Source organism: Stomoxys calcitrans, chromosome 4, assembly GCF_963082655.1.
Source record: "Stomoxys calcitrans chromosome 4, idStoCalc2.1, whole genome shotgun sequence".
In the NCBI taxonomy this organism is placed as follows: domain Eukaryota; kingdom Metazoa; phylum Arthropoda; class Insecta; order Diptera; family Muscidae; genus Stomoxys; species Stomoxys calcitrans.
In genome coordinates, this window is record NC_081555.1 from 121,624,577 (window position 1) to 121,644,358 (window position 19,782).

Consider the following 19,782-nt stretch of genomic DNA (forward strand, 5'->3'; position numbering starts at 1 on the left):
GGGTGAGCTGCTTATCGAATATATTATAAGTTGCAATCTGGCGATTTGTTATATAGGGGATAAACCGAACTTTATTACCAAGAACTGGCAGGAGGTACTGGATATTACCTTTATATCGGAAGATATAAGTGGAAGAATATGCGACTGGGATGACCACAGCTTTTCTGATCATCGTTGCATTAGTTTCAGCCTTGGAGAAAATACTGCAGCAGTGGTCCCTCGGCTAAACAGAAGAAAGGCGGATTGGAATAAATTTCGGCACAAATTCTGCACGTCTATCCTTTCTAGACCAGAATAGGAAGTGGAAACTACGGAGGATATAGACACAGTGGTCAAGCGGATCACGAAGGTGCTGAATGACTCGCTTGTGTCAGCATGACCTATTGCCTTACCAAGGGGCAAACAGCGACCGCCATGGTGGAGCCCAGAGCTGGTTGGTCTAGGGAAGGACTACAAAAAACTCTTCAACAGAGCAAAAGCCACAAGAGCACCACACGATTGGGAAAGGCTCCGAACAAATTTTGGGTGGAGGATACCTCTGAGGCCTCTAGGCTAAGGAAGATTCTGTCCTCTGGACCTATTACCGTGGGGTATATTTAGAAGTCAGAGAATGTATGGACAATGTCAAGTGAAGAAACACTAGAACTATTCGTTGATACACATTTCCCGGGAAATTTTCCAACGGACAACGAGGCGCTGGTATGCATTCGTTGGAGGTTATTAGGGAAATTGTGTCTGAGCCAAAAATCCTTTGGGTGGTAGGAAGTTTCGACTCCTTTAAATCGCCAGGCCCTGATGATGTATCACCGGGTGAATTACAAGCTGTGTCTGAGAGACGGGTTCCCTGACTTAGGAAGATGTACTGTGCTAGAGGGACATGATTGTAATATTCATTCCGAAAGCAGGAAAACCCTACCACACGAAGGCGAAAGATTTTGGTCTTATTAGTCTATCATCCTTTATGCTGAAGATTCTTGAGAGGTTGATAGAAACATATCTTAGGGCAAAGATTCCTGGAGATCGCCTATGGCAGCAACAGCATGTATATAGTAAAGGCAAATCCACTGAAACAGCCCTTCACGACCTAGTCGGCTACATAAAGTGTTCTCCCGCTGTCAAGGAATATACAATGGTAGCATTTCTTGACATTGAAGGTGCTTTCAATAATATAAAATCGACTTCAATCATGAAGGAGTTCGAGTTTCTAGGTATCAAGTCTACCGTAAGAAAGTTTATTAATAACTTACTTACTAAAAGATGCATTACGGCAGGCTTGGCTTCTGTGGATCTTAAAAGATGGGTCAGCATCTCCTCTACTTTGGAATATAGCCATTAACAATATATTATTGTCTCTGGAAGAAAAAGGCGTAAAAGTGGTCGCGTATGCTGATGACGTGGCAATTACGGTTAGGGGAAAGTTTCCCAGCACTCTAAGATATACTTCAGGAAGCTTTACGTGCAAAAGCAAAGTGGGCTACCGAAAGTGGTTTGGGTATAAATCCGTGCAAGACAGAGGTAGTTCTTTTCAGCAGCAGATACAAGTTGCCAACAGTGGAAACTGGCTCCTTGGGTGGATGTTTTGTTGGACAGGAAATTGTAACTTCAAATCCAACATTTTGGAAAGGGCAAGAAAGGCAACTCTTGCCCTATACACCTGCAAAAGAGCCATTGGCAAAAGTTGGGGGTTTAGGCCGCGTATCATGCATTGGGTATATACTGCAGTTGCCAGACCTACAATGCTATATGGTGTTGTGGTCTGTTGGACGGCGCTTCAAAAGTCCACCTACTGCTCAATACTTAACCGGATCCAAAGCATGGCTTGTTTGTGCATAACAGCCGCACTGAGGACGACACCAACTAATGCACTGAATTTAATGCTACATCTTATGCCTCTGGATATTGTGGCTACCCAAATTGCAGCGACCACTGCCGTGGGGTTAAGAAAGCTTTCTCATTGGTCTACGGACACTGTGTTATCCTTGATACAATATCCGATGTCCCAGGCAGTATGGATTTCACCCTACCTAAGCCGCTTTTTGGTAAAAATGACTGTACCACTATTCGTGATAGAACCGATTGGAACTACGATATCCCTGGTAACAGAAGTTACATAGACTTCTATACGGATGGTTCTAAACTAAACGACCACGTGGGCTTTGGGGTGTTCTCTAAAGATTTAGAACTGCTCATATCGAAAACGTTACCAGACCACTGCAGTGTGCATCAAGCAACTAAGGAAGTGGTGCAATGGCTAAAATATAATGTCATTACGACGATTGACATAAATATCTTTTCAGATAGCCAGAAAGCCATTAAATCACTGGAGAACGTATTTCTGAACACAAAAAATGCCCTCGACTGTCGCAGATCTCTTAACGATATAGATGAACAGTTCAAAATTTAACTGTTCTGGGTGCCAGAGATATCCCAGAGAATTGTAAAGCGGACGAGCTTGCGAGACTGTGGGTATGCTTCTAGCGACATGTAAGCTAAGTTTTCAGGTTTAGGCCCGAAGGACAACGAATGATAAATGGTCACAAAGAGGTGGCTGTGGTCATTCCAAAACTATAAGATCTACTGCTTTGCTGTCATTGGCTAGAACTGACGTCTCAGTCATTGTGTTCATCATGACAAGTCACTGTCTAATCGGAAAACATGCCGACACAGTGGATGTTGCCAGCAACGACTTTTGCAGAAGCTGTGAGGACATCGAAAAAGAAGAGACTAGAGAACACCTTCTTTGTGTGCGTCCTGCACTAGCAGTCAGAAGGAGTTCCACTTTAGGTTCTCATTTCTTTGAGAACCTGTCTGATTTAGAGGATGTGAACATTCGCAAGTTATTGGGCTTTTTAAAGCGATCTGGATGGTTCAACGGTAGGAACTAGAAGGCTTATTCCTTTTTCTGTTTCTGTGGTATTACAACGGACGAAAACGTCTAAGTGAATCTGAGGGTAGACTGCCATTTAAACCTAACCTAACCTAATCAAAGGGAGTTGGTCATCAACAAACACAAGAAAAATTCGTATGCTCAAAATAAATTTTAAAGCTATGCTGATCTGATCTAATTTCACAACACTGCACGGTTTAGGGCGGAGGCCACCGCAGGGCAGAGGTTATGATGCTAAATGATTGGGTTCCAATCCTGTTGAGACCATCAGAAAAATCATTTTTTAGCGGTTTTCATTCCCTCCTAATGCTGACGCCATTTGTGAGGTACTTTGCCATGTAACAACTTCTCTCCAAAGAGGCGTCGCACTGCCTTGCGCCGTTTGGACTTTGCTATCATTGAGCTAAAATTTCAATCGGACTGCACTCATTGATATGTGAGAAGTTTGCCCCTATTCCTCAAAGGAATGTTCAAGGGTAAATACTGGAATTTCAATTTCTTATATGGTTAGGGTATATACCCATCATGCTATGGTGAAGGGGAATATATAAAGACGATGGTGTGAGTTGTTTTAATGAGTTGTACAACAATGAAAAAAAAACATTACCAAATCTAAAAACTTCTAGTCGGAAAAACCTGTTGAAAAATTATCACGACATAAAAACGGTGTGAAAAACATGCGAATAACTTCACGCACGTTTTTTTTATGTTAATACCACGTTGATATCATCAATAGCTTCTTTTTACTATTCAACATCCTTTTGAAATCCATGTTTTAGAAAAATCCTAAACGTATAAAATTTCAAATGAGAGAAGGGATAATTATACCACCATCTTGCTTGCACGATGCTGCGGATGAAAAACTTTTTGCATACAAACATATTTAGGTAGGTGGGTCGTCAAGTGCGAGTAACAGCAACACAAAGTTGGCAGCTAAAAAGGAAAGTTCATACAAAAGGCACAAACAAATAGACAGCCCTTTTGAAAAGTATTGCCTTTTTGTCAAAGGTAAGGTAGACAACAGGCCACAGAAATAGTCCTCTTTGCGTTATGGGTATTACTATGGGGAATTATTAATGAGGGTCGTTTTGTCCAATTCAAGGGGTAATAACATCTTAGATGGATAAATGGAGGTACTTTTACCACTCTACGGTTTATGCTCTGAAGTCGACGATCGCAAACGAATTTAATAATAAAATATTGCCTTTTCTGAAGCAAATATGAGTACTCGTAGAGAGGCTAATATTTTCTTGTAAGTTATATTTACAGTCTCCTATCGTGGCCCAACCCCTCATGAAGTACATACTTTTGTTTTAAGGTTCATTTGTGGGTCTGACGGTACTTTGTTTGTAACACAAACAAGCACTCACTCACACACCTTTCTAGGCTTCATTTTGCACTTGTTGAAAAATGATTCCATTTATTCTACTCCACCCTAATTGTTAAATAATAAAGTTTTAGAAGAATGAATAATTTATTGTTTTTCTTAAAAAATGGACAAAGGCAGGTTTTGGTATTGCGTGTCGTAAACAATTAATGACGGCTAACAGCGGCAAAAATTCTGCAAAAGGCAGGTGATGTAGAAAAACTACAGAAATTTGTCTCATTCAATAAAAAAAATAAGTCAGTGGCCTCTTGGCATCAGTTGGAAATTATAATGAAAAAAAAAAAAAACATATTTATGAGAGGAAAATCTGTTGAAGGCCAATTTAAACTGGCATTTAAGAAAGGTTTGAACAAAATATGGCAACGTGACACTTTAATTATTGAATGGGGTTAGTTGAAATAGCAGACATCGCAGACAATGCAAAACATCCTACTCACTGTTTATAACGTTAGAGACCTCAGGAATCAATGACTATGAGCAATAAGTATAACATGATAAAAAGTTAAAGATTACGAACTATGATAGAATTTGCATACCAGTCAAATAATATATTAAGAGGCCTATCTGGGCTGAATTCGGTGTGGGTGCTGGAGATTTTAAATTTACTTTACAAAATTTAAGAGCATAGTCTCAGTGAGGGATCAGGTGGCACTGGCTCTTGATTTGGTTTTGGGCCAAGTTGGAGAAAAATTTCGAAGAGCCTAACCCAACTCACTGTCGCATATTTCGGCGAAATCGGACAATAAATGCGCTTTTTATGGGCCCAACACCTTAAATCAAGAGATCGGTCTATATGGCAGCTATATCCAAATCTGGACCGATCTAAACCAAATTGAAGAAGAATGTTGAAGGGCCCAACACATCTCACTGTCCCGAATTTTGGCGACATCGGACAAGAAATGCGACTTTTAAGGGTTCAAAGCCTTAAATCGAGAGATCGGTTTATCTGAACCGATCTAGGCCACATAAAAAAAGAGGTGGAGTGGTCTAACACAACTCAGTGTCCCAAATTTCGGCAAAATCGGATAATAAATGTGGCTTTTATGGGCCTAAGACCCTGAATCGACGGATGGGTCTATATGACAGCTATATTCAAATCTGGACCGATCTGAACCAAATTTCAAAAGGATGTCGAAGGGCCTAACATAACTCACTGTCTCAAATTTCAGCAAAATCGGATAATAAATGAGGCTTTTATGGGCCTAAGACCCTAAATCGGAGGATCGGTCTATATGGGGGCTATATGAAGATATAGTCCGATATAGCCCATCTTCGAACTTAACCTGCTTATGAACAAAACAAGAATCTGTGCAAAATTTCAGGTCAATATCTCTACTTTTAAGGACTGTAGCGTTATTTCAACAGACAGACGGACGGACATGGCTCGATTGGCTTAGATTTTTACGCTGATCAAGAATATATATGCTTTGTAGGGTTGGAAATGGATATTTCGATGTGTTGCAAACGGAATGACAAAATGAATATACCCCCATCCTTCGGTGGTGGGTATAAAAAGGACCATGATTTGCGGATCTGCACCTGGAATGTCCGCACTCTTTAAGGAGAAGGTGCAGTATACGCGCTGGCGGATGTATTAGAGAAATATAAGATATTACAGATATTACGGCCTCACAGGAAATGCGATGGACTGGGAATCGCGTCGCTACAATACCAAAAGGTGACGAACTATACTATAGCTGTCATTACACGAGGCATGAATTTGGCTGTGGATTTGTGGTTAGTCGGAGACTGAAACGCCTTGTCTCCAGCTTTACTCCGGTGGATAAGAGGTTAGCCGCAATCCGCAAAAAAGCCAAATTCTTCAACATTAGCCTTAGTTGTGCCCATGCCCCGACGGAAGACAGAGACGAGCAGACCAAGTATATTTTCCATAAGCGCCTAGAGAGAGAATATGATGATAAGGCGGAAAGACCTGATAGGGAAGAAAGAAATTTTTGATCCAACAGTCGTAAAGTTTAGCTTCCATAAGATAACATTCAGTAATAGGTTGTAGCTGATAGATTTCGCCGCGACAAAGTAGTTAGCAGCACCAAATTTCAACATAAAAATATTCACAAAGCCACATGGCTGTCACCGAATCAAAACACGAAAAACCAAATCGATCACGTTGTGATAGATGGAAGGCATCCAGCGTGTTAAATGTACGATCGATCCGTGGAGCGAATAAAGATTTGGATCATTATCTTGTTGCAGCAAAGGTTCGCACCCGTTTGAACATGGCGAGGAAAGTACGATCTGACACTGCTGTCTGTCAAATGTGGAAACCAAAGCTATATATAGGTTTCAAATGTATTGCACGCGTTAAAAAGAACAAAATTGCTGATGCGTTACAAACGAATGAACCGATATGGCCCATTTGCTATCCCCAACGATCTACGCCAATATTAAGTATCTGTGCAAAATTTCAAGCTTTACGCGTTCGACCGATATCGTGTTGTCGATAAACGGACGGGCAGGTATGGCTACATAGATTTAGAGCGCCAAAACGAATAAAAAAATATGGGGTCTTAGACGAATCTTTCGAGGTGTTACAAACGGAATGACTAGATAACTATACCCCCATCACATGATGGTCGTTATAGAAAGTGAAAAAATTTCAAAAATCAAAAAATGTATACCCGAAGGATGGGGGTATATTCATTTTGTCATTCCGTTTGCAACAGATCGAAATATTCATTTCCGACCCTATAAAGTATATAATGCAGGTATGCATTTTTCACCTGATTTGAAGAAATGTGGTTTACATATATACCCGAGGTGATGGGTATTCAAAGTTCGGCCCAGCCAAACTTTATGCCTTTTTACTTGTTATATTCCATATTATCTTTCAATTTATCTTTAATTTTCTACAATTTACCAATTGTTGATCGAATTTAAATAACATCACCGTTCATAATAAACTTGACATCAAAACAAAAATGATAGGTCTTAAGGATAATTTGATTATCTCTGCACAACAAGGGACTACTCAAATACCACACAAAAGTTCAGTATCAGTGAACGACTGCAACTTCAACCGAATGTTTAATAGCCATTTACTATTGGAATCTCAATAAAAAACGTGGTTACGTCTTTAGTATTTATTACATGTACCAATTTGCAACTCCTAACTGGATATTTGGTATCTAATAATAGTAGGAAATGTATTTGTTTTAAGCTCATTTCAAAATGTTAAAGTTCTTCAATTTTTATTGTTCTATACAGCACTACTTTTAGCAACCATAACCTTAACAAGGCAATAACATTAATACCAACATTGGTTTCTCTGCCAGATTTAATTCTAAACCACCTAATTTGTGTAACCATCAGCTTTCACTAGGTATAAAAGCTGGTTGGGGCAACGAATATGTTTTGTATGTGTACCAGTTAAAGAATAATATCCAAAGCCAAGATCATAGATAAATAAAAATAATTGACATCCAAATTTCGCCATCATTAACTTTAAGGTAATTCACTTTATATTTTGTTTCTTCTTTCACAGTATTTTCTAATAGTCTGACTTGACGTTTTAACTCAGTATTAGCGCCGCCAATAACCCTTCTTGATAGTAGAGGATTGGTGTTTACTGCTGAAGATTAGAATTATTTATGCAACTATCCATTCCTTTTATCAAAACTTGTGCCGTTTTTTTCACTTCATTCACTTAGAGCAGAGTTCACAATATCAGATACGATATTCATTATCCTACCCATACATTTTAATGCATCTGGGGGCAGTTTGTCCTTTCTAAATTCCCCAAATTGTGTTGAAAATAATGCAGCATTCCTTAAGGTTAAATATTTTATTTCCAACCTTTTAAAGTACTTCATATTGTGAATAATTGCCATAAATGCCACTCAATAAGGAACGATGAGCTACAAAACGAATTTATCTCACCTACACATGGAAAAGGTTGAATGGTTCTTCCTGACATACAAAAATTGCCTTCATTTCTTTTGCAAAGGCTATTAAATATTCATTTAACTCGAAAGGTACTAAGGAACAAGAAGTAAGCTGGCAGGCCCTTGAAATTTTTTACATTCACTTTATCCTACGTAAAAAAAAAGAATTGGTTTAAAGCAAGCAAACGCAATGAAGAATACGACGATTATAGCATCAGAATTTTGAACTATGTGGGTTGAAACACACGAAAAAAGTACGAGAATTCCTTATTAGTATGTAAGGAAAATATATAGGTAGTTGCCCAGGAAATCGGGAAAGGCAGGCAAAAGCTACGGCTACTTGTAGGGGGTCTATTGCCAAACAATATTTTAATTCGTTACCATTGAAGATTTACTAAACATCAGCTCCTAAGTTTGCTTTGTAGTCCATATGTAGATGTTCCGAATAAAGTCCATATTGATGGAAAATGTTTGAAGTTTTTATGTAACTATTAAAGAAAATCCACGTTAAAGGAAGGACACGGATCAAAGTCCATCAAATTCGGAGTAAATACATACACTTTTTAAATGTTTAACTCTTTTCAAATTTTTTACAATTTACCTGTATCGTAACTCAATGGCTGCGCATCGTATCACAGACCAACATGTGTTAGTATACAGTAATGTGCTAATATCTAAATTCATGCAAATTGAATCTTAATGAATCTGAAGAAACAAATAAGGCCTCAGGTGATGCATATGGTGTACACTCACCGTGAACAAGAATCACTTTATTACTCCCAGAGGATTTAACAATAATGTACCGTTAGCCCCTGAAAAGCATTATGTGTTTAAGATGAAAAGATAAAATTAACCTTATTGATGATGTATTATTTATTTATTGGGTTGCCTAAAAAGTAATTGCGGATTTTTTAAAAGAAAGTAAATGCATTTTTATAAAACTTAGAATGAACTTTAATCAAATATATAATTGCCATTTTGTTCGATAAACTTTTGCCATCTTCCTGGTAAATTTAGTATTCCACGCTCATAGAACTTCTGGCCTTTATCTGCAAAAAACTGAACCAAGTGCGATTTTATAGCCTCATTATTGCCGAAAGTTTTACCATTTAAGGAGTTCTGCAAAGATCGAAATAAATGGTAGTCTGATAGTGCAAGGTCAGGGCTATATGGTGGATGCATCAACAGTTCCCAGCTAAGCTCACTCAGTTTTTGGCGAGTGACCAAAGATGTGTGCGGTCTAGCGTTGTCCTGGTGGAATATGACACCTTTACGATTGACCAATTCTGGTCGCTTCTCCTTGATGGCAGTATTCAATTTGTCCAATTGTTGACAGTAAACATCCGAATTAATCATTTGTTTCCTTGGAAGCAGCTCAAAATATACCACACCCTTCCAAACCCACCAAACAGACAGGATAACCTTCTTTTGGTGGATATCAGCCTTTGAAGTGGTTTAAGCTGGTTCACCATGCTTGGACCATGATCGTGTTCGACTAACGTTGTTGTAAACAATCCATTTTTCATCTCCAGTTATGATTCGTTTTAAAAACGGATCGAATTCATTGCGTTTAAGGTGCATATCACAAGCGTTGATTCGGTTTTGTTAAATGAATTTCTTTCAATACATGTGGTACCCATATTAAAATTGACGCCAAACAAACAAATGTAAACAAAATTTCGCGCACTTTTTTTCTAAAGCAAGCTAAAAGTAACAGCTGATAACTGACAGAAGAAAGAATGCAATTACAGAGTCACAAGCCGTTGACAAAATTTGTCAACGCCGACTATATTACTACTATACTACCGACAATTACTTTTTGGGCAACCCAATATTTAATGAATACCTACACAACAAGATTAACACTTATAGATATACTGTAGGTTTATAATAACAGTCTTATATACTTCTTAAGAAATACTAAAACATTTTTAAAGGAATAAACATTTTCGAATATCATTATAGAAAATATTAAAAATAAACTTTAGAAGAATTTTGTGAAATAGTTAAAATTAACTTTAGGAGGACAGCCCACCCTTATTAAGGATACAAACTTCTGTATTTAAGTTATTATAAACACCCATCTCCGAGATCTGACGTTTTTGAAAATAGGGTAAGGGGAGGGTCCACCCATTTAATCTACTGGTTGTTTTTAATTGGATCAACTAAATCCATATATATACATATAGATATTTGGATATATCATTATATATAGATATTTGGATAAAGCTGGCATGTAGACCAATCTCCCAATTTATGGTCTTCAATTTATAAACGGCCATTTATTACCTGATTTCGTTGATATTTGGAACATTGATTTTTATTAGGCCCATTACATGGGTCAATAAGTCAATATATATATCCGATGTGGTGCATATCCTTAGTTTGGCCTGATGAACTTAATGTCTTTCGTATGGTTTCTGTCCGCAAACTTAAGTTAAGAAAGAGTGTTACCTGTAGGTAGTTTAAAATAATAAAATTGCATAAAAGTAATCCTGAAGATAAACTTGTTTGCCTATTCAAGTAGACAGGCAGAAAGAAGCATTCATACAATTTAAAGGAGAAACGCCTATAGCAGAATTTATTTTTTTGTATTTGTCATGTAGTAGACTTTATTTAAGTAGAAATAGAAAATCCTACAAAAGAATAATTATTCATTTGAAGTATAACTTAAACATTGATGCTTTAAAGTATTTTATCCCCAAGTGATAAATCAAATTCGTAAGTCCACAAATAGGTAGACAATTGATCAATGCTGAAAAAGACTTTCTTAGGATTGTATGAATGCATGTTAATGATATCTCTCTAACAAACACAAAAGTCTGTCCACGAGTAAACATCTAAATGTAATCATTCGCCCATTTAAATGGTATAAGGGCCGGATGGAAGGGCAGTCTAGTCACCAGACTGACATGGCCACAATAATGAGATTTTATTTCAACAAATAATTTGCACGAATGAATGGATGACGGGGAAAATAAAAAGATAGATGTCCTGAGCTTGGTGTGTAATTGTGGCATACATTTACACCTCCTGGGGCGCGTTGACAGCCACAACCATCAGAACAATAAAGTTTTATGGATGGAACCACCATGTGGAAGGAAGGAAGAGCATGATTGACGGAAGAGAATAACATGCGAGAAAAATAAAATAATTTGATTTACGGTAAACTTTGGAACATTTTTTGCACGTATCGAAGGCCTCATCCTGAGAGCTTTGACGATGGCCAACTGTTACACCCGGACAAGTACAAGTAAACTCTGTTTAAGGGAAGGAGTGCTTAAGGGAGGTGTGCAATTTTTTTTTATCACAAATTAGGGATTGTAAGTATCCCGTCGTTAAAACGATTCGATAGAATTTCAAAGATGTTTTGAAAAAAAGTTGAATATTAAAGCGATCCGTAAATGCAAATTTAAGCTATCAATTTTGTTCTAAAAGAACGAGAGCAGCAATATGCAAATTTTTCAATGAAAGGAAATAAAAACTACAAAAAGAAGGTTAATTACCTATTGTCAGTAAGCCATAGCGAAGGGCAATAGAAATAATAATAAAAAAATCATTTCATTTAAGACATGTATGTTGAAGTTCATGAGAGAAGCCGTTGTACAAAATTTCTGCCAATTCGGATGAGAAATGCTCCCTCTAGAGGCTCAAGAAGTCAAGATACCAGATCGGTTTATATGGCAGCTATATCAGGTTATGTACCGATTTGCACCATACTTAGCACAGTTATTGAAAGTCATAACAAACCACCTCATGCAAAAATTCAGTCAAATCGGATGAGAATTGCGCGCTCTATTGATTCAAGAAATCTTGACTTCCAAGATCGGTTTATATGACAGCTATACCAGATTATGAACCGATTTAAATCGTACTAATCACAATTGTTGGAAGTGATACTAAAATACTACGTGCAAAATTTCAGTCAAATCGGGCGAGAATTGCGCCCTCTAGAGGCTCAAGAAGTCAAGACCCAAGATCGGTTTTATATGGCAGCTACCGATTTGGCCCATTTACAATCCCAACCGACCTACACTAAAAAAAAGTTATTTGTGCAAAATTTGAAGCGGCTAGCTTTACCCTTCGGAAAGTTGGCGTGCTTTCGACGGACGGACAGACTGTCTATGGTGGAGGTATAAAAAAAGAAGAGGCAAAATTCGACCGGTGGTGAATATATAACACCCAACATATTTTATTCCGAACCGAATTTAATGGACTTCGGTGGAGGATTATAAAGATGGATTATAAAACATTAAATTTGAACCGATTTTAAACAAATTAACACAAATGACTACAGTCATAAGAGAATTATATATGCTACCTAGCTGAACCAGGCTCGCTCCGCTGCGCCTTCTTTTACAATAATATGGAATAAAATTAGCTTTTAGTGAAATACCATGCTACAGAAATCGTATATGTATATCGCTTGACTAACAGTATAACATTGTCAATACCTTTTTTCTGAATCCCATATGATTTTTATTCGTCTATGAGTTCGCTCGGAAGGTTTAGGGTCATTTAAGTTTGGATGTTAGATGTACTCCATTCTCAAGACTTTATTTGACCCCATATTCTCAAAGTGAATTTTGGAGGGGGAAGATCCCAGGGTGATGGTTGGTGGGTTTAGGGGGTGGTGTGGACCCCCAGACACATGGTCACGAAATGTATTTCGAGCTCTATTTCCAAATACTTTTCCTTTAATCTCCACATTGACATGGTCGGTAAATATGGCCGATTAAGGGGATTGGGATGGTCCCTCAAACACTTAGCCCTGAAAATAAATCAGCATCGTGCTCTGTTCTCAAATATGATTTATTTGAACCCCATATTGCCATTGACCTCAAAATTGGATAATATTGTATATTCGTTTTCTAATCTCAAATACCATTCATTTAAATCCCTTATTGCAAAGTCAGCAAATATGTCCGTTTTGAGGTATGGGCCCTAGAAACTATCAATATCGAGTTCCACTCTCTTTAAAACTCAAATTATCATCACCCACAAATACGTCATATGTGGGTGATGTTATGGGGGAGGGACTTCCCCTAGACAGTTGGCCACGAATTTTTATATCAGATTCGTGGTATACTCCAAAATACCTTTAAGCCCCATATTTCCATAGTCGGCAAACAAGTCCGGTTTGGGGCTGTTGGGGCTGTTTTGGGGTGGCCACTCAGTGACTTGACCCTGAAAATATTTATAATATTACAAATTACAAAGTCTGGACCCCTCTCCTGCCCATATCCGCAATCTTCTCCCGAATATCATTCATTTGAGTCCCCTATTGTCATGATCGTCCAATAAAACTATTTTAGGGGGTTTTGGGATTGGGGCGAACGCCCAATTACTTGGGCCCAATTTTTAATATGCAGTTCGTACTTTACTCCCCCCATCGGTACACTTTTATTTTAGAGTAGTACTTTTGGGAGGAGGCTCCCGTAGCGCAGAGGTTAGCATGTTCGCCTATGACCCTGAACGCCTGGGTTCGAATCCTGGCAGGACCATCAGAAATATTTTCAGCGAGGGTTATCCCCTTCTAATGCTGGCAACATTTATAAGGTAATTTATTCAAATGAACGGTTCTAGCAGCCAAAACAAAAGAACGAAGATGATGAACTCCCAGAGCACGGAGTAGTACTTAGAAAATAAAACAGCTTTCAGTGTCGTTGTTTCTAAATATAGAAACGAAAAGCTCGTTTCATAGACAATAGAGCCCCCACAATTGTGGTGGGTGCATTGTTGTTGTAGTTGGCTCACGATGCTAGTCACGATGACGTTAAAGACAATAAGAGAATGTAGCAGCCTGCATAAGGTCGGTGTGAAGATGAGAATTAGAATAGTTTGAGAAGAGGTTGCTCAGAAAACTGACTCACATGTATTTGGCGGTTAATGTGTCTGCGTGCGTAGATTTCATATAGACATTAATGCTAAAATTTAAGCTTTAGAAGGACAACTAATATGCCATGAAACTGTGGGCCAGTCAGACGGACGGATATGATACACTAGGCACTGATGAGGGTCGCCAGCACAGAAACGCATCTGACAATGGTTGTGATACCAATGCTCGATTGTCTGATTGCTGGCAATTTCTTTTTTTCAATTAATAAAAACGATCTCTTTCTAATCCACATTCTCGTGGTCATTAAAGCTCGACTAACGCAAGAAAGAAGAATTTATTCAAATGACCGGCTCTAGTAGCCAAAATAAATGGACGAAGGTATTTTCCCATGTAAAAACGTTCGGACTCGGATTTAAAAAGGAGGTCCCTTATAATTGAGCTTAAAATTGAATCGAAGGAGTAAAACTATCCGCTTGAAACTCTGCACAAATACTTTTTATTAGTGTAGGTCGGTTGGTATTGCTCTTGGATCTTGACTTCTTGAGCCACCGGAGACCGCAGTTTTAATGCCAACTGGCTGAAATTTCGCATGAGGTGTTTTGTTGCGACTTTCAACAACTGTGCGAAGTAGGGTTTAAATCGGTCCTTAATCCGATATAGCTGCCATACAAACCCATCATGAATCTTGACTTCTTGGGTCACAATTCTTATCCGATTTGGCTGAAATTTTGCAAGACGTGTTTTATTATGACTTCCAACAACTGCGCTAAATACGTTTTAAAACAGGCCATAACCTGATATAGCTGTCATATAAACCGATCTGGGATCTTGACTTCCTGAGCCACTGGAGGGCACAATTTTTATGCCGATTAAGCTGAAATTTTCCACGACGTGTTTTCTTATGACTTCCAACAACTGTGCTAAATATGGTTTAAATCGGTCTACAACTTGATATATCTGCCTGTAAACCGATCTGGGATCTTGACTTCTTGAGCGACTGGAAGGCGCAATTCGTATGCGATTTGGCTGAAATTTTGCATGCGATGTTTTGTTATGATTTCCAACAACTCTGGTATGTATGGTTGAAATCGGTCTATGACCTGATACAGCTCCCATATAAACCGATCTCCCTATTTTACTTCTTGAGCTCCTCATGGACGTAATTCTTATTGGAATTGGCTGAATTTTAGACATTGACTTCTACTGTGGTCTCTAACATTCAATTCGATCATGGTCCGAATCGGACAATAATTTGATATAGGAGCTATAGCATAGCAGTTATTTTCTTGTATCCTTTATTGGCCTAAAAAGAGATACCGGGAAAAGAACTCGACAAATGCGATCCATTGTGGAGGTTATACATGATTAGGCCCGGCACGCTCTAACTTGTTATATATAAGAAGATATAGATATCGCCAGATTTTCACTCCTAGAGCCTCTACAAGGGCACTTATTGACCAATATTCCTAAAATTTCCTCGACGACTGCCACAATATCTAAGAAGTTTGCTCGAAATCAGGTTCAGATTTAGATATAGCTTCGCAATATATGTTCGGTCGATTTTGAGAAAAATTGCAATATAGTGCTCATGTGTTAACCGATTCTATCGACATTTGACAGGAAGGATTTTCTTATGACTCTTAATATTACTGGTGAATTCCAAAGAAATCGAACCAGATTTAGATATAGCTGCCATACATGTATATCGCCCGATGTTCACTTCTAGAGCCACTGCGAGCGCTTTTTTTGATCAATTTTGCCAACATTTCCCACAACGCTTTCATCGACGACTACATCAATATATATCCTATAGAGTTTGGTCGAAATCGGTTCAGATTTAGATATAGCTTCCATATATATGCTCGCCAGATTTTGGGTAATTTGCAATAATGCTGTCTTTTGTTAACCGTAGTTATTACAGTTTGAAATTATTTGCCCAAAATTTGATACGGATTATTTAAATACGTATCTCATCCGTCGAAGTCCATCAAAATGTTGGTTCAGAGTTAGATATAGCTGCCTCTTTGTACTTATAGGGTAGGTGTAGAGCATAATACAGTCGGCAGAGCCCGATTTTTGACTTTCCTTAATGGTTTGTTTTTCTATTTGTATTACAGAGAACTCTAAGGTATGCAGCCGGACAATATGCGATTGTATTAATTATTTTAAGGCCGAATAAATTTGTAGATACAATTTACAACAGATGCACAAAATCATGCGTAGTACGAAAGAAGTGTAATTTGTTACAGAAAGAATGTCTGTCAATTCATAAAAATACATGCATTAGGAAAAGTACAGCTAATAGACAGGGTTGTCGAGTGTGGTTAATGGGGTAATTGTATCATAGATGCGTTTTCGTTATTAATACGATTGAAATACAACATACCAACGCATTGCCCTTGAAGCCATCACACCTAATATGGTTGAAAAGCCTTCTATCCAAAGACGAAACGCGTCCCATACTGGTTGGTGTGTTACTATATTTGGCTTTCCTTTTCCATTTGCATCTCCGATCATTGAGCTCGTCTCGAAAGAAAAACAAACAAAAATTGTAAAATTTAATAATCTTCGCCCCAACAGGCAAAAAACTTGAAAAATTAAAAATCCGGCAGAGCCCGGCCAGGATTTGAACCTGGGCGCACGGGGCGACAGCAAGAGCCATTGCCGTTGTCTTAGCGTTCGAAGCCATCAATACAACTTCCAAAAGATGCACAAAATCATGTGTAGTATGGAAGAAGTGTAATTTGTCACAGATAGAATGTCTGTCACTACACAAAAATAAATGCATTGGGAAAAGTACAGCTAATAGTCAGGGTTGTCGAGTGTGGTTAATGTGGTAATTGTATCATAGATGCGTTTCCGCTATAAATACGATTCAAATACAACATACAAACGCATGGCCCCTGAAGCCATCACACCTAATATGTTTGAAAAGTCTTCTAACCAAAGACGAAACGCGTTCCATAGTGGTTGGTATGTGTTGCTATCTCGAGCATTGAGCTCGAAAAACGTAAAAAAATGATAAAATGTGAAGACATAAAAATTCCAATAAAAATGTCTTCTAAAGAAAATTTAGGCGCAGAGTTTTGCGTATTCGCATATGATACCAAGAACATCAGAACATTTTTCAGCGGTGGCGGCTGCCTTTTAAAGCTAGCGACATTTTTGGTTACTATGGCATGTAGAAAGCATAGTAGCCATTTAAAAACGTCTCTAAAAAGGTCTTTCGCCCTGCGATATTCAGTTAGGACTCGACTATAAAAAAAGGTCTCTTATCAATAAGCTGGAACTTGAGTCAGACAGCATTCATTGACATGTGAGAAGTTTGCCAATGTTCTTCAATAAAACGTTCGTGTCAAATTTGCATTTCCAAAGATTCAATTTAAATGGTGGTGGATATCCAAGTTCCAGAACTCATGTAGCTTTTCTTAGTTGCAAGTCATATGTTTAGTCTTATCACTTTGTTCATGAGTTTGTTTTTGTTAGTGTTTTTATGATGTTTCTCTTCATCATTCCTGTATTTATTTTGTATCCAAACAAGAAACATGATTAATAATTTTTCACTCCGTCTCCACTATACCTCTTCAAAGGAAAAACAATATTTAATCCACATAACACTGAAAAATTAATATATCATTTTATAATAAATCGTTCGGAAACACTTGTGTTTAACTTTGAAGCAGTTATTGATAATAAGCCAATCATTATCGATTAGCTTGACAAAGAGCAATGACTGACCACTTTTTGAATAGGAAAAAAAAATGTGAACAAGTTGATGTTGGGTTAAGATCTTTGCTTCTTATCACGTACAAGACACTTATGCAGCATCATGTGACTAAAACGACCTATGACACACCCATGATACCCATTACACACTCACATTATCTGAAGCGAAATAAAGCCAACCTTCCCAAATGTTCGCTCAACAACACACAGCTCACCCTTGAAGTACATTTTTCGTTTTTTCGAACTGAAGCAATAAATTGTGTATACGCCACCATTGGCAAAGTAAGCAAATTTATCAATAATTTATAAGATTTATTCTGAAGTCAGGATGAGTACATTTGTGGGAAGAAAATGTAAATGTGGGAGGCTAGGGCAGGGCCAATTCCTTTGCTATGATGATGATGATGATAATGTTTGAGATGTTTGATGTTCCACGTGATACTTGTTAACGGCAATATATCTTCTGCTTTTCGTCTGTCCTTCTGTCTTGATGATGGCCATGTAACTCACTGTTACATCGTGCCATCTTACAAGACAGTTGGGTGGCGAAGACCCAATCTTGGTGGCGAAGACCATGTCTTGTAAAGAAATAATTTAATACACAACTCTCATGGTTGCTGTGTGGATGTCGATGCGGTTTAAAGGAGCTACAAGTACGCGTTGCGATGTGTGTGTGTTTTCTTTAAGGCCTCAGGTCACAACCAAGTAAATACATATGCACCAGCTGTTTCGAAGCGCTGTAATATTCTTTCTTTTTTATATCCACCACCAAAGGTTGTTGGGTATAATCATTTTGTCATTTCGTTTGCAAGTCATGGAAATATCATGTCTGTACGCCTGTCCTCTATATGATGAGGAACGGACTTTATTTCGATATAGCTACCATTAAAAAGCAATTTCCCCTTTTATGGTCAAGGATAATGAATTGTATTAGACCCCACGATCTCCATGGTGAGTTTGGTTCAGATCAGACCACATTTCGATATAGCTGCTAATGTTTCATAAAGATGTATTTCTCACCGAACTTGGCGTAGTGAGGTTAGTTTGTGTATCCCAGGTGGCGTGCATCCAAAGTTCGGCCCGGATAACGTTTGTTTAATTCTATACTCACAGCCAAAGGATGGAGGTATATTTGTTTTGTCATCCGTTTGCAACATTTACAAATATCCCTTTCCGATCCAAGAATACATATGCTTTATACTCTAGATAGCCCTAAAAATTCTAGGTTGCAAATGCAAAGTTTGACCATGAACATTCCACTAAGGAAAGGGGGCAAATTTCTCACATATCAATGAGTGCAATCCGATTGAAGTTTAAGCTCAATGATAAGCGGCCTCCTTTTTATAGTCGAGTACGAACGGCGTGCCGCAGTGCGACTCTTCTTTATAGAGAAGTTTTACATGGTATTGTACATCACAAATGTTGGCAGCATTAGGAGGGGAAAACCAACGTAGAATATTTTTTTTTGATGGTCTCCCCAGGATTCGAACCCAGGCGTTCAGCGTCATAGGCGGACATGCTAACCTCCGCGCTACGGTTCTATGTTAGGATAGGTTTAAGTGCAGTCTGCCATCAGACTCACTTAGACGTTTTCGCCCATTGTGATACCACAGGAACAGAAGAAGGAATATGCCTTCTAGTTCCTACCGTTGAACCATCCAGATCGCTTTAAAAAGCCCAATAACTTTCGAATGTTCACATCAGATAGGTTCTCAAAGATATGATAACCTAAAGTGAAACTCCTTCTGACTGCTAGTGCGGGACACACACACACAGAATCGATATCTTTACAGCTTCTACATTAGTCGTTGCTGGCAACCTCCAGTTTGTCAGCATGTTTTCCGATTATACAGTGACCTGTCATGACGGACACAATGACTGAGACGTCTGTTCTATCCAATGACAGCAAAGCGGTAGACCTCTTCAAGTCTAGATTAAGCCATATAGATTTGGAATGCTCACAGCCCCTTCTTTGTGACCATCTATCATTCGTTGTCCTTCGGGCCTGGTCCTGAAAACTTAGCTTACATGTCGCTAGAGG